Source organism: Enhydra lutris, unplaced genomic scaffold, assembly GCF_002288905.1.
Source record: "Enhydra lutris kenyoni isolate GAN:26980312 unplaced genomic scaffold, ASM228890v2 scaffoldscaffold73, whole genome shotgun sequence".
Classification (NCBI taxonomy): domain Eukaryota; kingdom Metazoa; phylum Chordata; class Mammalia; order Carnivora; family Mustelidae; genus Enhydra; species Enhydra lutris.
In genome coordinates this window covers 4,246,998-4,256,183 of record NW_019154157.1, presented here as the reverse complement: position 1 = coordinate 4,256,183, position 9,186 = coordinate 4,246,998, and the positions used below count along the sequence as shown (strand labels likewise).

General features: G+C 37.3%; 1 pseudogene; it reads right to left on the bottom strand.

The window, feature by feature from the left end:
• Positions 1-254: 254 nt before the first annotated feature.
• Positions 255-2,809, bottom strand: LOC111160023 (annotated as a pseudogene).
• Between the last annotated feature and the right edge of the window lie 6,377 nt (positions 2,810-9,186).

Sequence of the window (9,186 nt, the reverse complement as noted above, 5' to 3'; positions counted from 1 at the left end):
TTCCAGATGACTAATACCTTTTCATGCATTTATTGGTAATTTGTACAAATTCTTTGAGAATGTCTATTCAAACACCTTGTCCATTTTTTAATTAGGTTATTTTTTTATCATGAGTTGTAAGAGTTCTTTATATATTCTTGACACAACTCCATTATCAATTCATGATATGCGAATATTTTCCTCCATTATGTGGGATTTCTTCACTTTTTTTTTTTTTTTTTTTAACAAGGAAGCCATACTGTATAAACTATTTATTAACAGATAAGGCCTACAGATTTCTTCTTGGACATACCCACAGGACAGCCACAGTGGCTCGTGGTCTTGCTGTGCTGGCATGGGACATGAAGCCCCTAGAAGTGACACGGCCCTCTGTGGGCTCAAATCTTCTTCATCCTAAGTCTTCATGAAGTTTGTTGTCCAGACCACTGGCCGGGACCTAGCTGTATTTTCTATCCTTCACATAGTTTGGGGGTTTGGAGGGTTTTTTAAAGGTATTTTATCTTATGGAACACCTGGGTGGCTCAGTCGGTTGAGTGTCTGTCTTCAACTCGGGTCATAACCCCAGGGTCTGGGGATCGAGTCCACATAGGGCTCCCTCTGCCTGTTGCTTCCCCTGCTTGTGTGTTCGCACTCTCTCTCTACCTCTCTGACAAATAAATAAAATTTTTAAAAAAATTATTTATACCCCTGGGGCTAATAATACATTATATGTTAATTTAAAAATTAAAAAAACATTTTTAATTAAAAAAATTAAAAAATTATTTATTTGAGAAAAAGAGTATGAGTGGGGTGAGGGGGATAGTGAGAGGGAGAGAGAGAATCTCAAGCAGGCACCCCACTGAGCATGGAGCCTGACAGGGGGCTTGATCTCAGGACCCTGAGATCATGACCGAAGCTGAAATCAAGAGTCCAAGGTTTAACGGCTGAGCTACTCTGGTGCCCCTTCATTTTGTATATTCCAGAACTAGTCTGGGATCTTATACTGGTATGGATAATGCATAATGGTAATCACACATTCCACCTCATCCTCAGGGAACTCTCCTGATCCCATAGTGAGGGCAATGTCTGCTTTCCTCAACATCACGTACCTTTGTCCCACACCCTTACCTGCAATGATGGCAAAGGCTGTTTTCCACTGCCCATTGATATTGGTGTTGAGTACTCACAAAATGTGCTGGAATTCTCAGGAATCACTAAAGACAAGGCAGTGGTTCTAAGGGCAGCATGCAGGCCTCCTGTGGAAGACCTCTTTTCACTTTCTTGATGCTGTCCTTTAACACACAAAATTTTAATTAAGTCCAATTTATCTACTTTTTCTCTTGTTACTTGTGCTTTGGGTATTTAAGAAATACCTACCTATGGGGCATCTCGCTGGCTCATTAGGTAGAACATGCAACTCTAGATTTCTGGGTAATGAGTTCAAGCCCCACATCAGGCTCCCTGCTCAATGGGGAGTCTGCTTCTGCCCCTCTCCCTGCTCCATGTCTCTCTCTCTTGTTCTTCAATGAATAAAATGTTTAAATAAATTAATTAAATAAAAATCACTGCCTAACCCAAAGTCACACAGGCTCACTCCTATGTTTTCTAATAAGTGTTTTATTGTTCTTGCTCTTATGTTTGGGTCTTTGACACATTCTGAGTTCATTTTTGTGTATGGTGAGAGATGAGGGTTGAAATTCATTCTTTTGCATGTGGAAATCTAGTTGTCCAGCACCATTTTTTGAGAATAGCATCTTTCCTGCACCAAATGGTCTTCACACCATTATTGAGAATCAATTGACCATAAATATGAGGGTTTATTTCTGGACTCTCAATTCCATTGATCTATGTTATTCTTATGCCAGTAGGACACCTACGTGATTACTATAGTTTTTTAGATTTTAAAACTGGGAAGTGTGGGTGCCTGGATGGTGCAGTAGGCTGGGCTGCTGACTATTGGTTTCAGCTCACATCGTGATCTCTGGGTCATGGGATCGAGCCCCGCATCAGGCTCTGTGCTCAGCACAGAATCTACATAAGACTCTCTCTCCCTCTCCCTTTGCTCTTCTTCCCTACTCACTCACACGTGCGTGCACTCTCTCTTCCTCAAAATAAATTAATTTTTAAAACAATTTTTTAATTAGAAGTATAAGTCCTCTAAATTTGTTGTTCTTTTTCAAGATTGTCTTTGGCTATTCTGGGTACCCTACACTTCCGCATGGATATTAGAATCAGCCTGTAGATTTCTGCAAAAAAGGCAGGTGTGATTTTTATAGGGAATCCACTTGATCTGTACACCACTTAGGGAAATATTGCCATCTTAATAAGGTTAAGTCTTCTGGTCCATGAACATGGGATATCAAAACCAGACTTATTCTTAAAAAAAAAAAAAAAAAAACTAGACTTATTATTTCAAAATTAAATTTCTTAAACTGTTCAGTCCAACCGCCAAAACAAAATAACCAAAAAAGTACCTGCAACCCCAAAGAACTGAATCCATTCCAGCTTTACTTGATGCTGAAAAGTTCAATCACAAAAGAAAAGTGACCCAGTTACACAGAGATCCCAACAATATTTTTTTTAAAGATTTTATGTATTTATTTGTCAGAGAGAGAGAGAGAGAGAAAGCACAAGCAGGCAGAGGCAGAGAGAGAAGCAGGCTCCCTGCTGAGCAAGGAGCCCCACACGGGACTCGATCCCAGGATCCTGGGATCATGACCCAAGCTGAAGGCAGCAGCTTAAGTGACTGAGCCACCCAGGCATCCCCCAACAATATTTTTTAAACTGTCTGTCTTTTAAATCTAACCATTACCTTCTTCTCTCCTACCATTTTCACTTTTTTTTTTTTTGAAAGATTTTATTTATTTATTTGACAGGCAGAGATCACAAGTAGGCAGAGAGGCAGGCAGAGAGAAAGGAGAAAGCAGGCTCCCCACCGGGCAGAGAGCCTGATGCCAGGCTCGATCCCAGGATCCTGGGATCATGACCTGAGCCCAAAGCAGAGGCTTTAACCCACTGAGCCACCCAGGCGCCCCTCACTTTTTACTTACTTGGCTGATTACATTCCAATACTTACTGTTCTTTTAGTCTATTCTATCATTACTTTCCCCTTTTCATCTTTCAAAAACTATTTTTTTCTTGTGTGTAATCTGAAAATGAGCACTAATGACTTTCTATATGCATGACTTGGCAAAATATACTATCAAGTTTAATTTGATTTTTCTTTTATGATGACTACCACCACTAAAACAATAATCTTAGTAATTTTCATCTTCATCAAAGTGATATTCTTTATGCAATTCTATAAGTGCAATGACTACTAAAAACAAATTTTTCCACCAATTGCTGACCCAAGTCTATAGTAAGCTGAAACATTACCATGGCAATTTTTGAACTTCCACTATGGCAAACTTAGCCAATGATAGCATGGAAATGCCAAATGTATAGTAATAGAATGGGAAGCCACATAAAATAATACACCTTCCCTTACTCAACAATCAGAACTAACCTATTTTTTTCTCTTGCAAAATAACAACACAAAGTGAGGTTTGCTGTTACTTAGATCACCTACTATTTCTTATCAATTCTGTTCTTTATCCACAAAATAGTACACATCCTCATTATAAATCATCAATTATTTGTCAACTAGAATCTCAACAAATCACATTTCAAGTTGCTATAAGTTACCTTTACTCTATTAATCATTAAAAATAATGCCAGTCAGGGGCACCTGGCTGACACAGTCAGTAGTGCATGTGACGCTTGATCTCAGGGTCGTGTGTTGAAGCCCCATACTGGGCAGAGAGCTTACTTAATTAAAAAAAATAATAAAATAATAAATGTTCTTCAGACTGAAATACCCTCCTTTAGAGGTAATATAGCCACAAAATAAAAAAGGGATTTTTGGTAGTGGTCACAATGAGGACAATTAGAGCTATACTATCACACCTATTTCCGTCCCCATTTTTCTTTTTCTTTTTCTTTTAAGATTTTATTTATTTATTTGACAGAGATCACAGATAGCCAGAGAGGCAGGCAGAGAGAGAGACGGGAGGAAGCAGGCTCCCCACGGAGCAGAGAGCCCGATGCGGGGCTCAATCCCAGACCCTGGGATCATGACCTGAGCCGAAGGCAGAGGCTTTAACCCACTGAGCCACCCAGGCACCCCGTCCCCCTTTTTCTGTTCTACTCTCTAGTTACTGTTACTGCCTTATTAATCTCCCAATACCACTTTTGATCTTTAGTAAAAAGGAGTAGTAAGAACACAGTATATAGAACATAGGAAATAACAGTAAGAAAATACTAATGATAAAACAAGCCTCATATTACAGCATTAAGTAGACATTACCAATGTATAATCTAGTCAAAATATTAACTTGTATCCATTAAGTCTTCTTTTTTAAGATTTTATTTATTTATTTGACAGAGAGAGGCACAGCAAGAGATGGAACACAAGTAGGGGGAGTAGGAGAGGGAGAAGCAGGCTTCCCATTGAGCAGGGAGCCCGATTCAGGCTCTGGGATCATGACTCTGGGACCATGACCTGAGCCAAAGGCAGATGCTTAACAAATGAGTCACCCAAGTGTCCTTGTGGGGTCTTTTTATATAGCTCCTCGTTTATAGGAAACACAGGAACAAGATAAATGATGATACCACATGAAAGCCACCTGACAAATCCAGAATATAGGATATTCTTCAGGACAACTGTTTTGGGCTCTCCAATGAGTCAGTATCATGAAAAAGGGAACCAGGCAAGACTAAAAGAGACTTACGTGACATTAACTAAGACCTGATCCTGGATTAGATACTGATTTTGACACAGAGCTTTTTTATTTTTTTACATATAGCTTTAAAGAATATTTTGAGACAGAGGTGCCTAGGTGGCTTAGTTGGTTAAGCATCTGCCTTCAGCTCAGATCATGATCTCAGGGTTCTGGGATCAAGCCCCACATAGCGCTAACCCCCTCAGCAAGGAGTTTGGTTCTCCCTTTCCCTCTGCCCCTCCCCACTACTCATATGCTACCTCTTTCTCTAAAATAACTATAATAATAATAATATAATATAATATAATGTATTTTATATATTTATATATAATATATTAATATTATTAATAATTAATATCAATATAATTATCATAATATAATATATAATAAGATTATTAAGCATTTATATTATATTATGATAAATAATATAAATGCTTAATAATTAATAATAAATATTATTAATAATAAATAATTGTATAATAATTCATATAAATAATTAATTTCCCCCTCTCTCTGCCAGCCTCTCTGCCTACTGTGATCTCTCTCTCCCTGTCAAATAAATAAATAAACCTTTAAAAAATAAAAATAAAAAATAAAATCTGTAAATTTTATTGTATGCAAATGATATCTAAAGACAATTTTTAAAGACATTTTGTGCATTTTTATCTTGTCTTAGTTAAAATACCTATGTACATCTGTGTATGTGTGTATAAGTATTGTTAGATAAAACGATGCCCAGAAGAAGTTCCAGGAAGATATGTATTAAGGTATTAAGAGTAGTCATCCCCATATTGATAATGTTATGGGGTGAGTTTTTTAAATAAAATGTGTATGTGCAGTTTTCATAATAAAAGGGTGTTGTTGTTTTTTTTTAAGATTTTATCTATTTGTCAGAGAGAGAGAGAGCACCAGCAGGCAGAGGGAGAAGCAGGCTCCTCACTGAGCAAGGAGCCTGAGGCAGGGCTTGATCCCAGGACCCTAGGATCAAGACCTGAGCACAAAGCAGACGCTTAACCAAATGAGTCACCCAGCGCCCCTAAAAGGGGTTTTTTAAACAAAGATCAACTTTGATTTAAAATTTTCTTATAGACCTATCAGTGAGTTATCAATCTGTGGGATTGTGGGTTACAAAACTAATTATATTTGTGAGTTTGAAGGTAAGTTTTTAATGTCAAAATAATATTTACAAGGTAAACAATTATTTTCCTTGGATCACAGTGAATATACATTCAATGAATACGTTATATTCCAAGTATCAAATTTGGATTATACTGAGTCTCTGGTTTCTTCCCATATAAAACAGCAATCTACTCTGGCTACTAAAGAAACACCACAATAAGAGTAAAATATTGGGGGGCACCTGGGTGGCTCAGTGGGTTAAGCCTCTGCCTTCGGCTCAGGTCATGATCCCAGGGTCCTGGGATCAAGCCCCGCATCGGGCTCTCTGCTCGGCAGGGAGCCTGCTTCCTCTCTCTCTGCCTGCCTCTCTGCCTACTTGTGATCTCTGTCAAATAAATAAATAATTTTAAAAATTTAAAAAAAAAAAAAAAGATGGTCTTAAAAAAAAAAAGAGTAAAATATTAAGCTTAAACATCAGGTTTTGGCTCTAACAGAGTTTTTTTTTAAAAGCAATCATTCAAAATAAATAAGAATTATAACTAGCAAATTCAATGGAAAAAGTATTGCTTCTGCTTTTAGCTAGTTAATAAAAGAACAGCACATTAATAAGAATTATGGGGTAAAAACAAACAGCTTTGAGTTACATTTTTTTTTTAATTTATTTATTTGAGGGGAGGGTACAGCAGAGGGAGAGAGACAGTCTCCAGCAGACTCCACATTGAGTGTGGAGCCTAACATGGGGCTCAATCTCAGGACCCTGAGATCATGACCTGAGCCAAAATCAAGAGTCAGATGCTTAACTGAGTGAACCCTTCAGGCACCCCCACAGTTCTATTATTTTTAGTAATACTTATGAATGCACTGTCAAATGCCCTATAGAGTAACCTGGATTTAGCAGGCTTTTACAATACATTCGTGTGGTGTAAGAGACTTTCACTGTTTCTCAAGCTCTCACAGGGATGTCTTAGATCACAGAAAAGTAATGGAGACAGGAAGAGGTTTGAGGTTTTTGCTTGTGGCTTTTCTTTGTGGGTTTTGGGTTTGAGGGAGGGTGGATTTGTCTCTGCTTTAAGGTTTGTTTGTTTGTGGGGTTTTTTGGTTTTGTTTGTTTGGATTTGGTGTTTTGTTTGCTTTTTATTTTTTGGTCTGCTTTTAAATGGAGTTATTTAGTAAAAGAAGAGAAACAACAAGTATCAAATCCCCACCACATGTAAGGCGTTGTTCTTAATATCTATCAACATTTTCTTTAACAATTCTTTGGGATGGATATTACTGTCCCATTATACATACAAGAACACTGAGATGCATTAACAGTTAAGAATTGTCAAAACTCGGGACGCCTGGGTGGCTCAGTTGGTTGAACGACTGCCTTCGGCTCAGGTCATGATCCTGGAGTCCCGGGATCGAGTCCCGCATCAGGCTCCCAGCTCCACGGGGAGTCTGCTTCTCTCTCTGACCTTCTCCTCGCTCATGCTCTCTCTCACTGTCTCTCTCTCAAATAAATAAATAAAATCTTTAAAAAAAAAAAAAAAGAATTGTCAAAACTCATACAACTAATAAGTAGCAGAGCCAAAACCTAGAAACTTGAACAGACTACCACTAAATGATGAGATTAAAAGATTCATCCAAAACTCAACTATATTTCTTCCACAGACTAGCAATGAACTAGTGATAAATAATGGCAATATGAAATTTTTAAAAACAGTTCCTTGTAGAATAGCATCACATAAAATAAGATACTTAGGAATAAATTTTTGAAAGAAGTGCAAGCCTTGGACCTGAAAACTCCAAACACCACTGAAAGGACAGATTGAACACACTCTCTATAAAAATCCCAGCTAATTTTTGGCAAAAACTTAAAATCTGATCCTAAAATCCATATGTAAGGGACTGAAAAAAGCCAAAACACCTTGGGGAAAAAAAAAAAAGCTACAGGACTTATATTTAACTTCAAAACCTATTACAGAGCTACTATAATCAAATACTGTAGTACTGGCATAAGGATAGACAAGAGGATAGAATTAAGAGTCCAAAAATAAAACCTAACATATAGTCAGCTGGGTTTCAAGAGGGTACAAAGACCATTCAATGGGACACAAACAATCCTTTCAATATATACTGCTGGGACAACTGGATTACCACATGCAAAAGAATGAATTGGGTCATAACTTTACACCACATACAAAAATTAACTCAAAATGGATCAACAACCTAAATATACGGGCTAAAAACAGAAAATTCTTAAAAGAAAGCATAGGGATAAATCTTTATGACCTTGGACTTCACAATGGATTCTTAGCCATGACACCAAAAGCATGAACAACAAAAGAAAAAACAGATAAACTGGACATCATCACAAAACTTTTTTTTTTTTTTGAAACAGAGAACATTATCAAAAAAGTTTCAAAAGACATCATAGAGGAGAAATTAGTTGTAAATCATATATCTGACTAGGTTTTAGTATCCAGAATATTTTAAATAACTCCTACAACTCAATATAAGACAGATAACCCAGTTAAAAAATGGACCTAAAATACAGGCAAAGGATTTTAATACACATTTCCCCAAAGAAGATACACAAATGGCCAATAAGCACCAAAAATATCCCCAACATCATTTGTCATCAGGGAAATGTAAATCAAAATTGCAATGAGATACCATTTTATACCTACTAGGATGGCTAAAGTTAAAAAAAGAAAAGACAATAACTTAAAAAAAAAGTATTGGCAAGGATGTAGAGAAACTGGAACCCTCATACTTTGTTCGTAGGCATGTAAAACAATGTAGTACCTTAGGAACAGTCTGTCAGCTCCACAAGAGATTAAAAAAGTTACCATATGACCCAACAATTAGGATATGCCCAAGAAAAATTAAAACATATGTCCATACTAAAACTTATACATAAATGTTCATAGAAGCATTATTCATAATAACCAAAAAGTGGGAAAAAAAACCCTACATGTCTATCAAGAAATAAATGGATACACAAGTGGCACCTGGGCGGCTCAGTCAGTTAAGCATCTGACTGCAGCTCAGGTTATGATCTCGGGGTCCTAGGGTTAAGCCCTGTGTTGGACTCCTCACTCAGCGGTGAGGGGAGAGAGGGTTCTTCTTGTCCCTCTGCCCCTCCCCCTGCTCCTACTCCATCTCTCTCTCTCTCTCTCTCTCTCAAATAAATAAATAAATACTTTCTTAAAAATGGATAAACAAATGTGGTATATCCATTCAATGGAATATTACCCAGTAATAAAAAGGAATGAAGTCCTTATGCTACAACATGGATGAGCCTTACAAAATCACTGAGCTAAGTGAAAGAAGCCAGACT